The sequence below is a fragment of the Heterodontus francisci genome, chromosome 7 (assembly GCF_036365525.1).
Source record: "Heterodontus francisci isolate sHetFra1 chromosome 7, sHetFra1.hap1, whole genome shotgun sequence".
NCBI lineage: Eukaryota > Metazoa > Chordata > Chondrichthyes > Heterodontiformes > Heterodontidae > Heterodontus > Heterodontus francisci.
Genome location: NC_090377.1, coordinates 99,757,421 through 99,766,861, shown reverse-complemented (window position 1 = coordinate 99,766,861; position 9,441 = coordinate 99,757,421).

Genomic DNA, 9,441 nt, shown 5'->3' with positions numbered 1-9,441 from the left:
AGCCCCCAATCAAAATATATGATTCTATAAAAAGTTAGTGTCCTTGCAGATTTACGCTCCTGCCAAAGTGGAATCTTCCAATGTGGAACAATCCAAGGTTGCTTGAAGTCCTCACAGCCATCCGATGGGGGCAAAAAAATAGGTTCTTCAACAGTAGAACAGTCCGCAGTCTAGTTCAGCAGTTGAAGTGATGCTTTTCTTCTCCAACGATGAACTCAGCAATTAGTAACTTGAAAACACTTTTTAATCAATTTGGCTTTAGAAATTATGAAGGATAAAAGATTATCACAGCCTAACTTCCCTTCCTTCACTTTAAATTATCAGAGATCTCTGTTCAGTTCATGCTGGTCCAGCTGTCTGTCTGTGTCTGTTAACTGTGTCTCAAAAGCCAGTTTCTCAACTAGTTTCAACTGTCAATCGGCAACATTGTATCTTTTTCCTCATTCTCCGAATGTCTGTATCCTATGGCAATGAGAATGCACATTTGAAGCTGGCTGCCTTAAAGCAGTACTGATCCTTTTCTAGCACACTGCATACTTCCCGGAAAAGAAAAAAAAAACTACAGGATCATAACATTAGTAAGAATCATTGCTCAGCAGGAAGGCATATGTCAATCTACAATTGATATACAGGGTAGAAGAAATTAAGGGACAAGAGATAGAGGATTGGAAAATTGAAGGCACCATATCACATAAGTCTGAGGAAAGAGGCAGAGCCTGTGTTTATTCACACCGAGAAAGGTCCCACGCCCACTACTGGAAAAAGTTAAAGAAATGGAGAACCAAGGAGTGTTATTAGCAGTAACTAAAGCAAGGAGATGGTGTTCTGGTATGGTTCTAGTAAAGAAAACAAATGGATCCATAAGAACCTGTGTAGACCTCACTCAACTTAAAGCAGCAGAGGGAAAGATCCACCCCATGGCATCAGTGGATAAAAGTTTAGCAAAACTGGGAAATTAGATACAAACAGTGGATTCTGACAGTTACTGTTGGATAAACAGTCTAGATTGTTGACAACATTTATAACAGCATTTCGGAGATTCTGTTTCAACAGTTTACCATTTGGTATAACATCGGCACCGGAGATGATTAGATGATTAGATTAGAGATACAGCACTGAAACAGGCCCTTCGGCCCACTGAGTCTGTGCCGACCATTAACCACCCATTTATACTAATCCTACACTAATCCCATATTCCTACCAAACATCCCCACCTGTCCCTATATTTCCCTACCACCTACCTATACTAGTGACAATTTATAATGGCCAATTTACCTACCAACCTGCAAGTCTTTTGGCTTGTGGGAGGAAACCGGAGCACCCGGAGAAAACCCACGCAGACACAGGGAGAACTTGCAAACTCCACACAGGCAGTACCCAGAATCGAACCCGGGTCCCTGCAGCTGTGAGGCTGCAGTGCTAACCACTGCGCCACTGTGCCGCCCTAATCTGTAAGCGAACTATGTCGAGAATCCTGGAAGGCTTAGAAGTAATAATTTGTCACATGGATGACGTCCTCATTCATGGAGAAAACCAGAAAGCACACGACACAAGGGTAAGAACTGTATTACAAAGACTAGAAGAAGCAGGTCTCATATGATTGAGAATTGTGTATTTTTGCAGACAACTGTGAAGTTCCTTGGTCACATAATTGATGAGTTAGACATCAAGGAAGCTCCACAGAAGACAAAAGCAATAAAAGATTTCCAAAACCAAAGAACATAACAGAACTACAAAGATTCATGGGAATCGTGAATCACGTAGGAAAATTCTTATCAAATTTAGCGACAATAAATGAGCCCTTGGGAGAACTGCTAAAGAGCAGTAATATGTGATATTGGGGAGAAAGCCAGAAGAAATCCTTTGAAAAAAATCAGAGCTGTTAACCTCCTCAGAGGTGTTAGTGCACTATGATCCAAAGCTAATGCCATAATTGTGGAAGATACATCAGCAACATGATTAGGTGCAGTCCTGTTCCAAATCCAGAGGGATGGAAGACACATATCAGTGTATTTTGCTACTCGTTCGTTAACTGAAACCAAACAACAATATGCAGTTATTGAGCAGGAAGTGTTGGCAGTAATGTGGGCATGCAAATAATTTTCAGACTACGCATTGGGCCTATTATCATAGCATGATAATAATGCTCTTTTATAAAACACAGCAATTTACTAAAATTTCAGAAATCTATGAAAACTTTACTGATAAAATGACAGGGACTTGGCGTATGTACCATCTCCTGCAAATAACGATTAACTTTTTGGCTTTTCCTTACGGAAAATCTAAATCTTGCATGGGCTCTGGATCAGCACATACAGCAACAATTGGCTTGTCTGAATGGTGTACATTTGAAGCCAATTATCAACAATAGTTTCTAATGCCCAGTGAAAACTTATGGCAGATTGCAACATTAAAATTAGCACAAAAGCCAAATACTGCAGATGTCGGAAATCTGAAATAAGAACAGAAAATGCTGGAAAATACTCAGCCAGTCTGGCAGAAATCTCTCCTGCCTTCCACCCTATCACAGAGCTTTCCTTTTGTTCTTCCCTCACCTTTCCCTGCCTCTGATTCTATGATTCTGTACTTGCTTAAAACCTATTTCAGAAGAGATGAAAGGTCATCAGCTTGAAACAGTAATTCTGTTTCTGTCTCCATAGATGCTGCCAGACCAGCTGAGCGTTTCCAACATTTTCTGTTTTTATTTCAGATTGCCAGAATCAACAGTATTTTGCTTTTGTATTAAAATTAAGGTGGTCAAATAGCAAAAATAAAACTGTCACGTCACATGTTGCTTACTAACAATTTTAAAAGGAATTGCAAAATTTGTTGGAAAAAAAACCTGATCTCTTCCCCTATAGTAAACAAGCTGGACTCTCCACTTTTGAGTGGGTTAGAACAGATATCAGACTGATTGGTTTTCTGAGCTCTTCTCACACCCATTCCCCCTTTAACTTCACCTCATGCCTACATCCTTGTATTGATGAGAACAAAATCAGGCATGATGTAAAAGTCAATTTGATACAAGTCAGGTTCATGCTACCGGCATAGAGCAATTCCACCCTTTATGTTCTCAAATCTGCAGTAGGGCTCGAGCCCACAACCTTTTGACTCAGAGGCAAGAATGTTACTAACTTAGACAAGCTGACAGTAAGATTGAGCTTGATTCTCCTACTTGCTATGAGACAACGTTTTTAAAAAAAAACTGCATTAAATTATTTACTCCAAGTAATATATCTTGGCTGCTACTGGGAAGAATTTTTAAATAAATAAACTTTAAAAATTGAGCAAAAATTCCATCCTTTGTGAATGTAAAAAAATACACTGCCCTTGTTCATTATATATGCCAAAAATTAGAAAGTGAACCAAACAACATATCGAGTCAACATTTTCTGCAGGCCTCTCCTCCAGAAAATAAATGTTATTCTTTGTTTCGGTCTTCAGGATTTCAAGTACTTGAAAATGAATGAATGATGGGAACACCTCTGTCCCACTGCACTTTCAGTCTAATTATTTGTTTTTATATGTCAAAAGTCTTAGTCAGGGTTGTTTCTGAGTTGTCAACTTTCTTGGAGCTATGCTAGCTTTTTGAAGCAGTTATCAGTTTTCGAGTTTGGTGTGTATGGTTAAGTGCCTGCACTGCAGCTCATAATGTAATTAATAAAACAAATTTAAAAACACATGCACACCCTGTATGATTGGTGAGTATAGATTTTTAATGTAGGGGGGAGTTGTACCCTTTTGAGAACGCCCCTCTCTTTGCTTGTGTTATGCTGATTTAACTCCTACGCCAAAGGTTTGGGCACTGGTCATGTATAGCCACCAGTTTTTTCACATTGTGTATTTTAAATGAGAGCTGAATCATCTAAAAGTTGTTTCGTTCACTTACCTCCTGCTTGCTTCTTGTACAAAAGGGTACAGCGTAAAATATAGTTCTTGGAATTCCAGGTTTGCACTCTAATGCATCTTGGCTGAGAGGACAGCAGAGCAACTATTCAATCGTAAACTGAGCTGAATCCATATTTTGCGTTTGTGGACTCATTTGAAATGGAAGGAGTGATTACAATAAAATAAGGTTGCTGTTACATTTGCAAGATGATATATCTTGCATTAACCTGCTTAATTAAACGAACGACATGATGCATAGACTGCTCAGTTAACTACTCAGCAATAATAACTGCTCATTATTCTGCTATTAACACTCTCTCTGGACTAATACTTTGTCTTTCACCACAAGTATTAACACACTCTTTGTCCCAGGACAGCATTGTTATTTAATCTCTCCTGCCCTATCAAACACCTTCCCCTTTGTTCTCTCCCCCACCCCCTCCCCTTTACTTGCTTAAAACCTAATTCTTTTCTAACATTTGCCAGTTCTGATGAAAGGTCACATACCTGAAACATTAACTTTGCTTCTCTCCACAGATGCTGCCAGACCTGCTAAGCATTTCCAGCACTTCCTGTTTTTATTTCAGATTTCCAGCAGCTGCAGTATTTTGCTTTTATATAAGTTGTTGTTTTCCCTTACATTGATTATTCTTGTGGATTGTCCTAATGAGTGCAAGACGAAAAACTTAGAGAACATGTCTCTATTTTCAGCAATACTAAAGCTGCAAAGCTTATTAACACAATTTGAAATATGAAAGTATAAATATCTACCCTTCTAATATGCCCAAACACATACACACCAGTTAAAGAACAAAAAATAAAGAAAAATGAAAAAACTAGGTCTGCAGACATCAACTTAAAAAAATACTTTGGCTAAGATATTGTCAATTCTTGGAGAAAAAGGATAAGATATGGAATGTTCCAGAAGGCCTTGGTCTGGCGCCTGGGTGCATGTAGACGGCTGTCACTGGGATCTTTCTGGAGCAGTTCTGTTCAGGACATCGAGGAGTAGTCTTTCAGGCTTTTCGGGCAAATTACTGCATCAGTGGTTTCAGGTATCACACTGGATTCTCAGGCCATTTTTCAAAACAGGTGGAAAAGGATGAGTTGGGTGGATTCTCTCTTAGCAGGCTATACCCCAACTGAGCATACAAAACAGTTCAAGCCCCAAAACTCCTGACAACCGTAGACCAGACATGTGACTTCACTGTAAACAACTCCAATAGCCAGCAAAGCTCCTTATGTTTATTTAGCACTGCACTGTCTCTTCCAGTAAGTGATATTTAAAAAAAATCCAAAGTGTCCTTCCAGTAACCTTTCAAAAAAAAAAATCCAGGCATCTCCTCAGTTCTTCAAATAAACTGATTTTCACAATCTTTTACACATGCGTCCTCAAAAAATAATAATGGAAGCACCTTCAGGACACCGCCCAGAGATCCAGAGCCTCCCCTAACAGTGTTGTGAACCTCTGCGGCCTTCTCCATGGTGCCTTTGGACCTCAGTGCTGCCTGATCTTAGGATATCCTGCAGCATTGCCAGGTCCTATGTCCCATCCACAACACTACCAGATTCTAGGAGTCCTTGTACCATCAGATCCTTAGATACTGTCAAAGCTGCCACATACTGAGAGTCTCCCTCTAGTGATCAGACCTCAGACTCTCCTCCTGTTGCAGTGTTTCTGGAATCCAGGAACAGACTAGCTACCTAGATTTTCTAACTGCATTCAGGGAGAAGATTGCAGTGACACCAAGAGGGTGAAATGCTTCCCATTGATAAATTTTACCAAAAAATAATTGAAGCACAAAATTAAAGTGTTTTAAAAAAGTTTTCTCCTGTTACATTTAGTCAGGAGGAATCCCAAAAATGCCCTCCGCCCCACCTTTACCCAAGCATCAGAATTAAGCAGTCCCAAAGTGTGAATGTAATTTTAGAACTCTCCTATTTTGCCACAATGTGAATCTCCATTCGCTACGTTGCATCCTTACATGCAGGCTCTGAATCAGCAACAATGAAAGCCACATTTTGGCAATTGTTATTTGTAGCATCCTCTCCTCTCTCTTGAAACTGTCCAAATTCACTAAAAGCATCAGTGTGAGATCTGATTTTGATAGAATTTAAAACTAGAGCCAAGACATTAAACAAGCCTCTTGCTCCAATTCTCCAAATTCACCTTCACTAGCCTCCAGCCTTAAAGGTAGAAAATATGTTTGTGCTTTGTGATTTTGCAAATGAATAGAACTTAACCAGTAATCAGTGAAGTAGGAATGTCATTATACTACCCTGGTTGATGCAACTGAGGCACATTAAAGAACACTGCAATGTGCCAGTAGGTAGGTAATTTCAAGCTGGCATTCTTCCTGATGATTAAGACTACCCACATTGGGCCGGTCTCAGAAAATCATTGAGGGTGCGTCTACACTAGAGCTAGATTCAATACAGCTAGCTACCACCTTTGGCCCACTGATGAAACACAGGTGGGATAACACCAAACTGATGGTTTACACGGCCTGTGTTCTCAGCAACTTGCCAGAAAAAGCAGCTCAATAATTTCCATCTTTGTTCTCTGCAGCACTTTATGGGCATATCCTGGCAAGACAAAATCACAAATGTGGCAGTCCTCTCAAAGGCAGAGCTCCCAAGCGTGTTGGCACAAGTCAACAGAGGCAGCTTCAGTGGATCAGACACGTCCGTAGGTCAGAAGATGGTCACATATCAAAGGACCTTCTGTAGCAGGTGGCCGGGGCCAGACGACCAGTGGGACGCCCAAAGCTCCACTTCAAAGATGCTTGCAAGTGTGACCCTAAGGCCTAACTGTCAACTATCACACCTGTAAGTCACTAGAAAGAGGGAAATGGCGACCTATCCTGTGGACTGGCGTACACTACCATGATGACCGGTGGCTACAGCATCTTGGCAACAAGAGTCAACCTCAAAAACAATTCTCAGCATCACTTGGCAGCTTGATGTGTGGCACTTGTGGCAGAACCTACCTCTCAAGGATTGGCCTGCACAGCCATCAGCAAAGGTGCTCCAAAGGAAAACATCCCACCTAAATGGATTGTTTTCTGCATGTCCATCATCTTGCATAGATGGATGGATGCCAACCACAGATTCAACACAAAGCTGTTAAGTAAAAAGCTGGAGTCAGGACCTCATCTGCCAAGAGCAGAGAGGAGCCTTAACTCTGGATTTATACTACACACATTTATGTTGGGAAAAGCAGAAACCTCTTTGCACCAATGCTTAACTTATTGTGTGCATGCAGTTTCAGTAGCTGTGGAATCTGCAGAGACTCATCAACAGGTTTGCGGCTGCCTGCACCATATTTGGCCTAACCATCAGCCTCAAGAAAACGAACATCATGGGACAGGACATCACAAATGCCCCATCCATCAATATCGGCGACCACACTCTGGAAGTGGTTCAAGAGTTCACCTACCTAGGCTCAACTATCACCAGTAACCGGTCTCTCGATGCAGAAATCAACAAGCGCATGGGAAAGGCTTCCACTGCTATGTCCAGACTGGCCAAGTGAGTGTGGGAAAGTGGTGCACTGACACAGAACACAAAAGTCCAAGTGGATCAAGCCTGTGTCCTCAGTACCTTGCTCTACGGCAGCGAGGCCTGGACAGCGTACATCAGCCAAGAGCAACGTCTCAATTCATTCCATCTTCGCTGCCTCCGGAGAATCCTTGGCATCAGGTGGCAGGACCGTCTCTCCAATACTGAAGTCCTCGAGGCCGCCAACATCCCCAGCATATACACCCTACTAAACCAACGGCATCTGAGATAGCTTGGCCACGTGAGCCACATGGAAGATGGCAGGATCCCCAAGGACACATTGTACAGCAAGCTCGATAGTATCAGACCCACCGGGCGTCCTTGTCTCCGCTTTAAAGACGTCGGCAAACGCGACATGAAGTCCTGTGACATTGATCACAAGTCGTGGGAGTCAGTTGCCAGCATTTGCCAGAGCTGGCGGGCAATCATAAAGGCGGGGCTAAAGCGTGGTGAGTTGGACAGACATAGCAGTTGGCAGGAAAAAAGTCAGAAGCACAGAGAGCCAACTGCGTAACAGCCCTATCAACCAATTTTATCTGCAGCACCTGTGGAAGAGTCTGCCACTCTAAAATTGGCCTTTATAGCCACTCCAGGCACTGCTTCACAAACCACTGACCACTTCCAGGCGCTTACCCATTGTCACTCGAGACAAGGAGGCCAAAGAAGAAGGAATCCATTATTAATTGCCGAATTTACACTAAGGGCATTAATTCAACAAGAAAACCAGTTTTAAAAAAGGTATACTTCATACTTGCTTTCCACCAATACTATGGGCTAGCAGTCATTTTAACAGTTGGATAACTTAGTTTACAGAGCAGTGCTGGTGATGAAAGAACTGCCCTAAGGATTTTTAAGATGATCCTTTCACTATGTCATCTGTGTATCACAATGTTCACGTACACAAAGTTCCTATTCTAAACTCTTCCTGTGAAGTCAGAGGAAGAAACTGATTTTTGGATGGCTATTGTAAAACAAGGCACCGGTAACATCACAGATATAATTGTCACATCTCAAAAATGTAAAAGGATAGCTAAACATTAATGCTTTGCTTTAGTCACACACTCCCTCTTGTGGCAGTACATCTCCAGAACTCACTCAGTAGTAAATATGTACAGTGCAAGTGAGGAAAACAATAGTAAACTACCAATGGGGAGCTAACAAGAAACATGAAAATATGTTTATGGAAGGTTAGATTATGAATTTCCATCTTTTGGTGAACAGAAAATTTGCTGCAATTCATTGTAATTGTTCTATTTGTTTTCTATATGCATGTTGCTATTGTAATATGAGGAGTGCCAACAATACTTCAAGTCCCAGAGTTCTTTTTCAGGAATTTTTAAACCAAAGTTACACAGCTTCAGATAGATTTATTTCTCAAATTTAAAAGGTTGATTCTGATTCTTCTGATTGAGCAAGGGCTCACATCATTTGTAACTTGTTTAGTCTGTGTAGAAGGCAGCATCTTGGGCAAAGAAAAGGTTTACAAAATGTAATGAAGTAATAAGATATTAGAAAGATTAAGTTATTAGAAAGACTAATCATTTCCTCATTTTCTGGTTGCAAATGTCCTATGGGTTTGTGAAGGGAAGAGCGCAGTAAATGAACTTGTACAGATGCATTTAATCCTTTATGTTAGACAAAAAAATGTATTCATTCATGGGATGTGAATGTCATTGACAAAGCCAGCGTTTATTTCTCATCCCTAATTGCCCTGGAGAAGGTGACAAGTAGAAAACAAGAAAGATCAGTAATAAAATCTGAATTAGACTCCGAAGCAAACTAAATCCCCAAGCCGAGGTGGCACATTGGCACATGACTTTAGAGTGGGGGAGCAGCTTTAATTAGTTGCCTTGCAAGACCATCCTTGACATACTAAGCCTAGGGCGAAATCAGAGGTCAGATTTGTCAGTCCATCTTTGTACAAGTCAGTCAGCTAGTTTAAGTCTGAAACAGCAAGAGGCAGAGGGGTTTTGCTTTCCAAAGTTAGTGTCA